This window comes from Erinaceus europaeus, chromosome 5, assembly GCF_950295315.1.
Source record: "Erinaceus europaeus chromosome 5, mEriEur2.1, whole genome shotgun sequence".
Lineage (NCBI taxonomy): Eukaryota > Metazoa > Chordata > Mammalia > Eulipotyphla > Erinaceidae > Erinaceus > Erinaceus europaeus.
The window spans coordinates 44,342,825-44,358,364 of record NC_080166.1 but is presented as its reverse complement, the minus strand read 5'-3'; positions in this window follow the sequence as shown (position 1 = coordinate 44,358,364).

Below are 15,540 nucleotides of genomic sequence, written 5' to 3'. Positions count from 1 at the left end.
CTTGAGAAAGCCTCAGAGCTATAATATCTTTCCCTTTCTACCTCTTTCTTTGTGCGTTTTTCTATATGAAAAAATAATGCCACAGTAGTAAAGATCAGGTTACAGCAATATTTGTTTAATTCATTTGTAAAAATATTTACAACTGGAATTTTGGTAACTCCTTTAATTTCTTTGGTTGTAATCCCTTCATAAACCAAAATGTTAATAATTGACACAAATGAAAAACTTTCAATCTACTTGAGTTTATATATAGCAGACTTACAACCAATATCATACTCAATGGCAAGAAACTTAAAGCTTTTGCTCTTAGAATAAGACAGGGCAGGGGGCCAGATGCTTAAGTCATATTAAGCACACATAATGCATACTGCAAAGTGCAAGGACCAGCACATTAATTGTGGTTGGAGCTCCAGGATCCACACCTGTGGGAGGGGCGGCTTCACAATCTGTCAACCAGGTCTGCAGGTGTCTATATTTCTCTCCCCTTCTATGTCTTCCCCTCCTCTCTCTATCTCTCTCTGTACTATCCAACAACAATGGCAATAACAGTAAAAACAACAACAATGGGGACAAAAAAGATGGCCTCCAGGAGCAGAGCAGTGGATTCCTGGTGTAGGCACCAAGCCTCAGCTATAACTCTAGATGCAGAAAAAAAAAAGAATAAGACAGGGCTGCTCATTATCAGAATTATTATTCAATATAGCTTTGGATGTCCTATCCATCCATAGCAATTAGACAAGAAAAAGGAATAAAAAAAGATATAGACTGAAAAAGAAGTAAAGCTGTCATTATTTGCAGATGATATGATGGTATACATAGACAATCCAAAATAATACATCTAAAAACTCCTGGAAATTATTAGACAATATACCAAGGTGGTAGACTAAAATATTAATATGCAAAAATTGGTAGTATTTTTCTATAAAAACACTTAACCAGAAGTAGAAATACAGAAATAAATCCCTGGCACAGCTACATACAAGATACTGGGTACTATACAGCAAACCCTAACAAAAGGACTTTTCAAATTTAACCCAATTACCAAATAATGTGATGATAACATTAACTATCCATTGTCTTTTTGAACCCTAAGACAGCAGGAACCTCACATCTCCACTATAGAGCCTATATTTCCCCCAGTCTTGGAACCTTAGGATAGGGTCCACTTTCCCGCATGCCTCTCCCAATCCAAATCAAATAATATTGCATCTGCCGATCGCAACCTAAACAACACAAGGATTGCCACCTCAACATGCTTCAGCTCAGACTGTGTCCAGAGACTTCATGTGTGGAATGACAACCCTTCAGCTTCATTACTCTGGTGAGACCTTTCCTTTCATAGTATTCTCTAATTCCACCCCCGGTGGTTCACTTTCTAACAAAGTCCCAAAACCTAGATATAGACCAGGTTCTGTGAGAGAGAACATATATTCACACGTATCCATAAACTACTGCAAAATATATACCTGAAAGCAGAAGTACACTAGAGTTTGCAGTGAGTACCCCCTTAACACTTACTCTCCACTATTCCAACCTTTAGGTCCATGATTGCTCAACAATTTGTTTGGCTTTGTATGTTGACTCTCTTTTCAGCCCCCAGGATCCAGATGCCATCAGGATGCTGGCCAGGCTTCCCTGGACTGAAGACCCCACCAATGTGTCCTGGAGCTCCGCTTCCCCAGAGACCCACCCTACTAGGGAAATAGAGAGGCAGACTGGGAGTATGGACCGACCAGTCAACGTCCATGTTCAGCGGGTAAGCAATTACAGAAGCCAGACCTTCCACCTTCTGCAACCCACAATGACCCTGGGTCCATGCTCCCAGAGGGAGAGAGAATGGGAAAGCTATCAGGGGAGGGGATGGGATATGGAGACTGGGTGGTGGGAATTGTGTGGAGTTGTACCCCTCCTACCCTATGGTTTTGTTAATTATCCTTTCTTAAATAAAAAATAAATTAAAAAAAAAGAAAAAAGAAATAAATCCCATTTGCTGTAGCAGAAAAACAATAAAGTATCTGAGAATAAGTTTAACAAAGGATGTAGAAGACCTGTACACTGAAAATTATGTGTCACTACTTAAGGAAATAGAAAAAGGTATAAAGAAATGGAAAGATAGACCATGCCCATGGATTAAGAGAAATGACATTGTCAAAATGACTATACTATCTAGAGTCTACTTCTAACACTGACAGTGCAGGAAATGTTGTCAATCTATGGAGGATGGTAAGACTGAGTTTTCATTTTTCTCTTTATGAGACCATTAGACTGTTTTTGTTATCATTTTATTGGGGGGATTAGTGGTTTACAGTCCACAGTAAATATAGTTGTTGATACATATATAAAATTCCTTGTTTTCTGTAAAACACTCTAATTCCTGCCTAGATTCTCCTCCACCATCATGCACCAGGACCTAAAACCCAGCCTACTGAACCCCCAGCCTCCAGAATCCTTTACTTTGGTGCAATACAACAAACCTAGTCCAACTTCTACTTTGTGTTTCCTCTTCTTTTCTCATTTATCAACTTCTGTCCATGAGCGATTCCTTACTCATCTTTCTATTCCTGGATTATCTCACTTAACGTGATTTCTTCAAGATCCATTCAAGATGGGTAAAAAAAGGGTGGATTCATTATTCTTAATAGCCAAGTAGTATTCCATTGTGTATATATACCACAACTTTCTCAGCTACTTATCTATTATTGGACACCTGAGTTGCTTTCAGGTTTTGGTAATTATGAATATTGCTGCTATGAACATGGGTATACACAGATCTTTCAGGATGGGTGTGTTGGGTTCCTTAGGAATTGTCCCCAGGAGAGGAATTGCAGGATCATAAGGTACGTCCTTTTCTATCCTAATGAGAGTACTAAGAGTTCTCCAGACTGCTCTCCACAAGCGTTGGGACAATTTACATTCCCACCAGCAGTGTAGGTGGATTCCTTGTCCCCACAGCCTCTCCAGCATTTGTTATTACTATCATTTCTGGTGTATGACATTATCACTAGGGTGAAGTGGTATCTCATTGTCTTTATTTGCACTTCTCTGACAATCAATGACATGGAGTACGCTTTCATATGTCTGTTGGCCTTTTGTGTCTTTTTTTTTTTTTGGTGAATATCCAGTTCCTATCTTCTCCCCATTAGTGAATGTGGTCATCTGAATTTTTGTTGCTGAGCTCTTTATATATTTTTGCTGGTGAGCTCTTTATATATTTTGGTTATTAGCTTTTGTTTGATGTATGGCATTTAAAGATCTTCTCCAGTTCTATAAAGGGTCTCTTTGTTTGAGTGGTGGTTTCTTTATCTGTGCAGTAGCTTTTCAATTTGATGTAATCCCACTGTTTCTTTTTTATTTTATTTTTTATCTTTCTTGGAATTGAATTAGTATCATTGAGGATGTATATAAAATTTATATGGAAAAGAGTTTCAACAATGTTTTTTTCTATAAGTATTTGATAGTTTCTGGTTTAACATCCAAGTGCTTGATGCATCTGGAATGTATTTTTGTGTGTGGTAAATGTAGTTGTTAAATTTCATTTTTCTGTATATTTCAACCCAATTTTCCTAGCACCATTTATTGAAGAGACTCTCCTTTCTGTATTTAATAGTCTGAGTCCCCTAGTAAAAAATTAGATGTCTATTGGTGTTGGGCTTTATTTCGGGAATCTCAATTCCATCCCACTGGTCAGTGTGTCTGTTTTTGTTCCAGGACCAGGAAGTTTTGATTACAATAGCCTTATAATATAGTTTGAGATCTGGGAGTGTGATGCCTCCAATTATATTATTTTTCCTCAAAATTGTTTAGTCAATTTTAGTTTTTTTTCCGGTTCCAGATAAATGTTTGTATTTTTTACTCTATTCTATTAAAAATTGGTGGGATCTTGATAGGGATTTTACTAAATTTGTGCTTGGTTTTGGGTAGTATATTCATTTGATGATGTTAATTTTTTACAGCCCATGATCATGGAATATCTCTCCACTTCTTTGTATCTTTTTTCTATTTCCTTGAATAGTGACTCATCATTTTTAGTATACACGTCTTTCACTTCTTTGGTTAGGTTTATTTATAGATATTTCATTGTATTCTTTTATATTTATTTATTTATTTTCTCTTTTCTTGCCCTTGTTGTTTTATTATTATTGTAGTTATTATTATTGTTGTTATTGATGTTGTCATTGTTGGATAGGGCAGAGAGAAATGGAGAGATGAGGGGAAGACTGAGAGGGGGAGAGAAAGATAGATACCTGCAGACCTGCTTCACTGCTTGTGAAGTGACTCCCCTGCAGGTGGGGAGCTGGGGGCTCGAACCAGGATCCTAATGCCTGTCCTTGTGCTTTGCGCTCCCGCAGATCATTGACTCCCTATTCATAGATATTTTATTGATTTTCTGCTATAGTGAATGGGAGTGACAGCTGTATTTCTTCTTCTGACATAGTGCTGACCACCAAGTTTTGTATATTAATTTTGTAGTTCACTATAGTGCCCGGTAATTTTTAGGAACTTCCAGGTTCTCTAGCTTGGTAGTATATAGTTGTTCATAGAACCCTTCCATGAATTCTTCCTTCTTTGAATTTCTGTGGTGTCTGTTGTGCTATCTCCCCTTTCATTTATATCTTATTTAATTGAGTCTTCCCTTTTTTTCTGAAACCATTCAAGTGTTTTCTAATTTTATTAACCCTTTTGAAGAACCAACATTTACCTTCATAGATCTTTTCTATGGTTCTCTTTAAAAAGTTTTTAAAATATTTATTTATTCCCTTTTGTTGTTTTATTGTTCTAATTATTATTGTTGTTTTTATTGATGTTGTTGTGTTGGATAGGACAGAGAGAAATGGAGAGAGGAAAGGAAAACAAAAAGGGGGAGAGAAAGATGGACACCTGCAGACCTGCTTCACTGCTTGTGAAGTGACACCCTTGCAGGTGGGGAGCTGAGGGCTTGCACTGGGATCCTTACGCTGGTCCTTGCACTTTGAGCCACATGTGCTTACCCACTGTGCTACCACCCGACTTCTGGTTCTCTTATTTTCAGTGTTATTTATTTCTACCCTAATTTTATTTATTTCCAACCTTCTGGTTTCTTTAGTGTTCCTTTGTTATTTTTCTTCTAAGTCCTTACAGTGTGTAGTCAAATTGTTTACTTGAGCTTTTTCTTATTTTCTTATGTGTAGCTCTATGACTATGAATTTCCCTTTTAGTACTGCTTTAGATGTGCCCTAAATATTTTGTAAGTTCCTGTCTTCATTTTCATTTGATTCTTGAAAAATACTAACTTCTTCTTAACTTCCTCTTTGACACAGTAGTTGTTGAGTAGTGTACTATTGAGTTTCTATACTTGAGGAATTTTGTTTGTTGTTAAGTGTTAGTTTAATTTTATTGTTGTCTGAGAAGATGCTTGGGATGAATTCAGTGCTTTTGAATTTGCTGGCATTGTCTTTGTGTCCCAACATATGGTCTATACTTTTTTTTTTTTTTTTTGCCACCAGGATTATCACTGGGGCTCAGTGCCTGCACTTTGAATCCACTGCTCTTGGAGGCCATTTTTTCCCTTTTGTTAAACTTGTTGTTTATGATTGTTGTTGATATTATTGTTGTTGGATAGGACAGAGAGTAATAAAGAGAGGAGAGGAAGACAAAGAAGGGGAGAGAAAGACACCTGAAGACCTGGTTCACTGCTTGTGAAGCGACCCCCTGCAGGTGGGGAGCCAGTGGCTGGAACAGGAATCCTCATTCTGGTGCTTGGACTTTGCGCCATGTGCAAATCCACTGTACAACTGCCTGGCCCCTTCATATGGTCTATTCTTGAGAATGTGTTATGTGAACTAAAAAAGAACGTGTATTCCAGTTTATTGGGGTGGAAAACCCTCTTAATTTGAGAGAGTGGGGTTCTGAGCTCTCCTACTATTACTATATTGCTATTGATGTATTTTTATATTTTGTATTGAGTAGCTGTTTGATTTAGATGAACCTTCATTGGATGCATAAATGTTAATAACTGTCAAGTCCTCTTGGTTGACTGGTCATCAGAGCATTATGTAATGTCCATCGCAGCTTTTATCACTTTACTTATTTTAAAGTCTATTGTGTTAGATATGAGTATAGCTGTTCCTGCCCTTATTTTGTGGTCCATTTGTTTGTATGATAGTATCCCACCCATCCTTTCACTTTTTGTCTGTGTTTGTCCTATTGAGTTAGTGAGGATTCCTGCAGACAACATATGGTTGTATTGTGTTTTCTGATCCATCTTCTTATTGTGTGTCTTTTAATGGCCTAATTCAAGCTATTGGCATTTATTGCTATTATGGATTTTTGGTATTTCAATCCATTATTCTAAACTTTTCTGAATGTTCTAGTATATGACATGTTTTCAATGATGTTGTTATTGTTTATGGGAGACCATTTAGAATTTCTTGCAGAGATGTTTGGTGATAGCTGATTCCTAAAACTATGGCTTATCTAAGAAAGTTTTTATCCATACATCTAGTCTGAATGACAATCTGGCAGAATATAATAATACTGATAGAAATCCCCAAAAGCCTTTTTATTTATTAAGCATTCCATATATGTTTTTCCATTCTTTTCTGGATTTTAGAGTTTGGAGAAATTTTCTGATAATATTATGGTTTTCCTCCCTATGTAACTCTTTGCTTTTCTTTTGAAGTCTTCAGAATCCTTTCTTTATCCTTACTCTTTCCATTATTAACTATGATGTGTCTTGTTATATGTAGTTATGAATTGATTCTGTTTGGGATTCACTGGGATTCTTGAATCTTTATGTCCTCTCTGTTGTTTAGAGTGGAGAAATGTTACTATATAATATCTTGTACTATGCTTTCTTCCCCCTTTTCCTCTACTTCTTTTTATGGTAAGCCAATAATGCATATATTACTTCTTTTGTAGCCATCCTATATGTCTCTGTTATTGTTCTCAGTGTATGTTAATCTATTTTTAAATTCTCTTACTTTTTTCTTACTTTCCTCTAATTTATCTTCATTCTTGCTAATTTTGTTTTCTGCCTCAGTTGTCTGCTCTCTCTTCCTTCAATTCTGTTTCTTAGTTCAACTATTTTGTTACACTATTCAGTTTCAGTAATAGGTTGTCCGGGCTCTTAACTAAGCTATTTTAGGTACTATCTCTCTACCTTGAGATAGTTTGTGATTTGTTTCAGTGTCACATTTTTTTATTTCCCTATTTCTGATAATATTTCCTTAAAAAGCATTCCTCACTCCATTGATTATCACAACAATGAATGTTTTGATGTTTTTTTCATTCTTATTTGCTTCTGACTGGTTGGGATTTTTTTCTGGGATTATGTCCTGGTTCATTGCTGCAGATGATGATGATGATGATGACTATGACCATTATATTTGTTGTCTTTTGAAATTTTTGTCCTGGGTGGTGCTGTTTAGGTATGCTATGTGGTGATCTCTTCTCAGTTGGTTTCTGGACCCCTGAAGCTAGTAGTCTTGGGAACTCATGAGTATGTTGTTCTAGTGGTGACACCACTGCCTTTGGAAGATGAGAGTTGTGCTAAAATTGCAGAGAGAATTATATAACTGTCACAGTTATCAATAAAAGTAATAAAGAGAGAGAACAAAACTAATAACTTCCCAAAACAAACAAATAAAAACTAAAAAAAGTAATCAGTGAACTCAAACAGCCCCCTCCCAAAACAAAACCAAAGGAAGAAAACAAAAAGCATCCAACCACAGCAAATAGAGGAGTATACACTGAGAGCCAGAGAAGGAATTAAAGTAACAGAACATGGAGAATCTTGGTCTGGTGAGGTTTCCCCAAGTATTCAAAGTACCCATTTTTGCAGTTCTTTGCTACAGTGGTTTAGTGCCAGGTCTGAGTTGAAGAGGTGTTTACCTGGTTGTCTCAGTGGGTACTCATCTTGTGAGTTGCTCAGGACTATCTGTAGTTTAGTTTGAGGTAAGCAAATTCACAGGGATGCAACTTGTGTTCTGATAAAAGATAGACAATCTGGGAAATTCAGTCCAATAATCTGCCCAGAACAGTATTTCTCTCCACAGGCAGTCAGTGTCTTACTGGCTATTCCTGTTTCCTAAGTAAGCTAACTCTGGGTTTTGGGGTGAGCTTGAGATGCAGTGGGAGACTCACCACTCAGTTCACCTTTGTCCTTTCTAGCAATCTTTCCCCTTTTTCCATAAATGGGTTATAATTTTCCACCACGGTTTCTTTTTTGTCCCTCCTTTGTAGTTTCTCTCCTATTTGTCTGAAAATCCCACTTCTACTCAGAGATGTCAGGATCTGAGACTTTTTTCTTCCTTCCTTCCTTACTTTCTTTCCTTCCTTTCTTCTTTTCTTTCCTTCTTTCTTTCTCTTAATCATGCAAATATTTTATTTTAAGTTTCACTTGTCCATCACTGAAAAATCAATGTGTCTGGGGAGATATCACTCAGTGGTAGAATATAACAGTTACATGCATGAGGTTCCAGATTCTTTTTTATTAATTTATTTTTTAATAATTAGTGATTTAATGATGATTGGAAAAATTGTGACATAAAAGGAGTACAATTCCATAAAATTCAATTCCCACCACCAGAGTCCCATACGCCCAGCTTTAGAAGATTATCCCTCTGGGAGTCTGGACCAAGAATCTTTATGAGGAGCAGAAGGTAAAAGGTCTGGCTTCTGTAATTGCTTCTCCTCTGAACAAAGACTTTGACATATACCCAGCCTGTTTCTATATTTTGCCAGTGGGTAGGGCTTTGGGGAAGTAGGGTTCCAGGACACATTGGTGAGGTCGTCTGCCCAGGGAAGTCAGGTTGGCATCATGGCAGCACCTGTAACTTGATGGCTGGAAAGCATTAAGAAGTAAAGTAGACTAAGTTGTTTAATAACCAGGAAGCTAAGGGTAAGAGTATAACAGGTAAAATTTGGGGTCTTCATAATGGAAGAATCTAGGAAGTCTATTTGAGGTATATTCTAAGGTGCCCATGACTTTACAAATTTTTGCCTGAATCCGACTGCTAATGTGAAAGTAGGCTAAAAGTATTGTCTGGGGAGATGGTTTCAGAGTTAAGAATATGAATAGAAAGCTGGATCAAGGCAGAAAGAAGCTCCTGGATATGGGAAAATATACATATACTGTTGATGGTAACCACCACTGATATGATCTAGGGCCCATGTGTATTCATATTTAGCACAGAAGCCTATGTAACCTCTGCATCCTTGTCAGTCTGAGCTCACACTCCATGGTCATAACTAGGAACATTTTAGAGTACACTAATTTCAGGACCAGTCTTCCTCAAATGGCAGAGTATGCTGACCCAGCCTCCCTTTGGAGAGTGGGGCAATTTCTAACGGTTGTTCTGCACTGAGGGCGTTATCCTGTAGAGGCTCACAAGGGGGTTTAAGATTTCATTACTGATAGGCATTACCAATGATGGTGGAGATAGGGATCTGTTAGAGGTCTGGACCCATCATGCAGCATCTTGACTCCACCTTCTAGGACTGGTTTTCTCCTAAAAGAATTAGAAAGATAGTCCTACATCTTGATAAGTGAGCATAAAATTTAGTTTTAATACTTAAAGAATAGTTACAATTTTCATACCCTAACTTAGTAAAATGAAAACAGTTTAAGATATATCGTCATCCATGAAAACTAATTAAATCCCTAATCTTGAGTTAATTTATTTTCAAGGTAAAAAAAATAGAAACTAAACAGCAAAATAATAATGGGAAATGAGACACAGTAACTTGAATTATCTTTGACAAAAACAGTATGTATAATCCTTAAACAATAAAAAATGGTAATGTACCACTCCTAGGCATATAGCCAAATGACATAAAGCAGCAGTTTGATGGGACACATGCACTCCTATGTTCATAGCTGCATTATTCACAATAGTCATAGAGTACAGTCAGCCTAAATGTCCATCAGTAAATGACTTGATAAAGAATTTTTGGTTTAAGTACTCAGTAGAATGTTACTCTTCAATTTTATAAGAGGTGATTTATCCTTCTTGATAAAACAGATGGAACTGGAGGTAATTATGTTAATTTCAAGAAGTAGAGAAGTGAGAGATAACTACTGGATAGTTTTATTCTTATGTGGACTGTAGATAATTAAAATAAACAAACTTGTGAAAAATAGTAGCCAACTATCTCTTGGACTTTATGAGAAACTTTGGTGGTGTGGTATGACTTATATGCACACACACACACACACACACATTGTTGTGAAACTCTATCTCTGAAATCTTACAGCTTTAACCAATTAAATTTACCGGGGGGGGGGGGGGAACTTCCCTCTATTTTCAATGGTAAAAAAAAAAGTACCTAGACAGTGATTTTATATAACTTAGTGTAAATATGATAGCACAAATGCTTTCCTAAGTTGGGATCACTCAGTACATACGTGCATATAGATTTATGTATTCCAACTGCTCAACTTTTAGTATGGTGTCTTGAACACCTATGTCAAAAACACTGGGATCTCATACTTTTTCCTTCTGTGATGCTTAGTTCATGGAAATACCCAATAAATACTAATTGCTATACATAAAATCCCAAAGTAAGGCTTTTATATTGATGTTATGTATTTTTAAAGTTTGAAGTTAGAATCAATCAATGACCTCACCACTAAAAGCTTCTGGAATTTCTCCCATGAAAATATCAGTTAAATATAGATAGTAATATTAAATTACAACATGTCAAACGCTTTCTGTCTTGAATATCTGGTCTGTACTGGCTTATAATATCAGTAAAATATCTCACTTGTAGTTAGTTTACCTGGCTTCATCATTTATAGCTGGTGAATTTATAGCTATGTCTACTTGAGAAGATAAAAAAACATTATCCCACAAAATGAATAACTGATTTGAACATATTTGAATAAGACTTTTTCAGTAAAAAAACAAGGAAATTTATGTTCTTGTGTGTGTGGAAGGAGGCTTATATTATAATAGATCTCTGGCTTTTGTTTGTGTTCTTGAACAATAGCAGCACATTTTTTTCCCAATCACATCCTGTGTTTTTTTTTTTGTATTCTCCTTCATGTAATGGCTATTCATTATAAATCACTCGATTTCTAACCTAGGTTTTAATCTCCTGGGAGCATGTCAATTGTATCTTAATTTCCATTGTGTCCCTCATATATATTTAACTTTAATAATTTAAACTGAGGAGACAGCATATGGTTATGGAAAAGAGTTTTATGCTTGAGACTCTGAGGCCTCAGGTTCAATCCCTAGCACCACCTTAAGCCAGAGCTGAGTACTGCACTGGTCTTTTCCTCTGTATTTTTCTTTATTTCATTAAAAATATAAATAAATAAAATATTTAAAAATAAATTTAATTATTTTTAGGCTGGAAAGATAGTGAGCATGTTTTGTCTATAAAGACCCAAGTTCAAATTTAACCCTTATAGCACTGTAGAAAGCTTCAGTGCTGTTAGCTTTTTTAAAAATCTCTTTTTCTTCTTGTCTGAAAGTAGTCAGTTCTGAGTGGTGAAACCTTTGTAATGGTAAAAAAAATCAAGTATAATAATTACATCATTATTATATAAGAAATGAATTTCCTAGTAAATTATCCAATATTATCCAAAATGTGCTTCAATCACTGCCGGACTCTGAAATTGGTATAGCTATTCTAACACCTTGTCTAAATTACATTTCAATATAAGATTCTTGTAAATTATTTCCAAGCAGATGAACTTTTCTGAATGTCATGTATGAGAAACCATTTGAGTGAAGCATTGACTTATGACTTTTTAACAACACTAAAATTGTACTCCATGGGCACTTAGTTTTGACACCATTCACTATGTTTGTCAATGTCTTAGGCCTTTGAAGAGACTATAACCACCTACATACCTGATTTCTCTGAGTAGACTTCATTATTCAAGTGCTATCTTGAGCCCAGGAAACTGACAGAGACATTTCAAAAGTATTCTGGAAAGAAAAATAGGATATCCATCCAAGTCTCTGTATAACCCAGTTTTAGACGGAAAAGCATTACTCTTTTTTTTTCACTTTAAATTTCATTTTTATTCTTTAATTTTATTAGTCATTTAATACTGATTTACAAAATTATGAGATAACAGGGGTATAATTACACACCATTTCCACCAGCAGAGTTCTGTGTCCCCATTCCCTCCATTAGAAACTGCAGTAGTTCTCCCAAGATCACAGATATGGATGGACTATTATATATATATAATTCTTCTATGGTCCTACCTTCTCTTCCTTTCTAAGTCACACCTACATCTATTACTACTTCTGAGTGTCCTTGCTTTTTCCTCTTCTCTCTCTGGGTGGTAATGGAATTGGAGTTCAGAGCCCTCTGGTGATCTTACTTTAACATTTCTCCTCCTCTGGGAGTATGGACAAAAACTCTTTATGGTGGAAGGCTTGGCTTCTATAACTGCTTCTCTATTGAACATGAGCAATGACAGGTCCATTCATACCTCCAGCCTGTTTCTTTGAAAAACATTTTTATTTATTTATTATTGGATACAGAAAGAGAGAAATGGAGAGGGGAGGGGGAAATAGAGAGGGAGAGAGACAGAGTGATAACTGTAGCACTGCTTCAGGTGCTGTCATGAAGCTTTCTCCTTGCAGCTGGAGGCCAAGGACTTCAACCTGAATCCTTGTACACTGTAATGTGTGCACTAAACCAGGTGTGCTACCACCTGGTACCCACACCCTCAGCCTGTTTCTATCTTTCCCTAGCGGGATAGGGCTCTGGAGAAGTGAGGTACTGGGACACACTGGTGAAATCATCTGCCAAGGGAAGTCAGGAGCATTACTCTTTATTTAATCCGGCATACGCAGCATTCAAGTTTTTTTCTGGAACATCCTTGTGAAAGTACTCAGAGTCCTGTTAAGTCATATCAAGAAACACGGAATTCCAGATAAGCAGTGCTCTGGAACTTAGACTAAGGACTTTTTGAGTAGTTTCAACATATTGTGAGCAGCTTTCTTTGTGTGAGTCTAATTTTCCTGGTTGCTTTGAGCCATGTGCTCCTAGATCTTAAACTGAGCCTTGATGTTGTGCTCTGAGTCAAGATCAGACTGACACAGAAGATCATTTTTCAGTCTAATGGATTGTACAGGAGGTAGAAGTTGTATGATCCCTTCTTCTTCTAGCGTTTGGCCTTCTTCCGTAGCCAGTCAACAGGTCAGGTTGAAAGCTGTCAGGAGCTGCTTGTTGCTGGCTTTGAAAGTGACTGGGATCCATGTGGATTCAGTCGGCTAGGAAGGATCGTCAGTTTCCCCAATGAATGGGTACTCACGGGCTGCACCACGAGAAGGTCGATCCAATGCATCGCTGACAGACTCAGTCTCTGGGAAGTGATAGTGTAGAGGCATTGTGATTACACAGTATTATTTTCTTCCTTGAGTTTTGAATTCCCACACCCAAAAGACCTTTTGAAGGTTAATTTAATAAACTGGAGTTTCCTTAAATCACTTTCTTGGACTCTACCCAGAATTTTAAGAAAGATATTATTGAGGGCACTTCACATTTACTTCTACTGCACTGGATGGCAGGAAAGAAAAGCATGCCTTCTGGTCATTTCAATTCAAGTGGATGAACTTTTAAGAACACATTTTGAAGCAGTCTGGTTGAGCCTTCAGCTTGAGGGGAAGCTGCAGTAGGCTTCTACTGTATACAGGCTCCCTCTCTGCCCTTTCCACCATGAATATGCATGGCTTTGGTTTTAATTAGGTCACAGAACAGATGCTATTCATCATATCATTACCAGGGGAAATTATATATGGTAGTGCTCAACTCCAGGTAGTACCCACGTTTAGAATTATTGCTTTTACCTACCAAGAGCTTGTAGAGGGATGCCATATAAAGCTGAAATGCTTACCTTCTTATAATAGGGCTCTCTTAGGGAAGATAGTATCTTGTATGTGAAGACTTGCTTTCTTGTGACAATGGCAATTAAACAACAGAAACCAGAAAAGAGCTGTAGTATACAGTGCCTATTGCCATTTCTCATTATTATCAGAATGTCTTCGACTGCTCCAAGGTGGTTTTTTTTTTTTTTTTTTTTGTTTAACTTGTTACTGGTTTAATTATATCAAAGCCATCCTATGGGAGAGAACTAATTTATCTTCTGTCTAGAAATACAGTCTGTTATATTGCAAGTGACATTATTGGCTCTGTGAGTTTCAACACATGCTTTCTTAAAGGCATTTTTTTTTCTGTTTTGTTATTGTTGTTGACACCTTGAAAGGAAATATTTTTCTAGTAAATATAAATACATGTAGCTCTCTGAGGATGTCCCAGGAACCGAATTATTGTTGATAATTGTTACAAGTAAATTGTGGTAATCTGAGGGTAATTCAGTGAACTACAAACGTGTTTTTACAATAATGTTTCCATTTTACACCTCCACAGAACCTTGGATTTATAACACTATTATAGTTTTTCTTCTAGCGTTTGCCACTATTATAGTGTTTAACCACATAGATAAAAATGTCCATTCTTGTTCAGTTTCTCATTTTTTTGCAGAGAATATATCGTTCTCTTGACCTGTCAGCATAAGTTCCCATGTGATAAGGCAAAGCTAATTGGAAATGTAATATAATATTCTAGTGGACACAAATATACTAATTTCCTTTTTGCTATTAAAGTTATTGTTGGGGCTTGCTACCTGCATGATTCCACCATTCTGGTATAAATATTTCATTTTTTTATGGAGGGTGAGACAGAGAGATCTAGAGGAAGACAGAGAATAAAAAAGAGGTAGAAGAAAGACACCCGCAGCACCACTCCACTGTTCCTAAAGCTTCCTCCTTGCAGATGGGGACTGACAGCTTGAACAAATCATAACGTGTGTGCTTCACAGGGTCCATCATGGTCTGGTTCCCCAATTAATTTTTGAACATTAGTTTTTGGTTCTGTTGATTCACATATGTACAGGAGTAGATTATAGATGTTGAGTTGGTTACCAGTAGCCTATTTCTTTTCTGAACTCTTATATGGGAATGTTTTTATCCCTATTTGTACTGCTGACAAATATTGACATAAGTCTTTCTGATCACAGCTTACTATAAATCACTTTATTTTAAAGCTATTTATTTTATTTCTTACATATAAAAATTTGCATATGACAGATAAAGACAGAAATGTCAGAGAACCACTCTAAGCATGTGGTGCTAGGGACTGAACTGGGAGGTTCAGGCATGCAAGTCCTGCATTCTAACAGCTGGTTTATTTCAGCAGCTGCTATAAAACACAGTCTTTTCTGTTGATCTTCAAAACAATGATAATAACCTTATATCAGTTGCAAAACATGACATTACACGAATAAACACACCTGCAATCTCAATTTATATGTAAATGTAGTCTCTTTTCATTATGTGAGACCTCTGTAGAAAAGCTAAGACCTGGAAAACCCAGTTTCTCTGATGTATAAATGGGAAAACTAAAGTAGAAGGTAGGAAATTACTTGCTTAGAGTTTCACAGCAGGTGATAGCCTTTAAATTCTAAAGTAACTTGGGTGTGGAAACCAGACACATCTTGCAGATGTCTTTCAACAAATATTGCTAAATAAATTC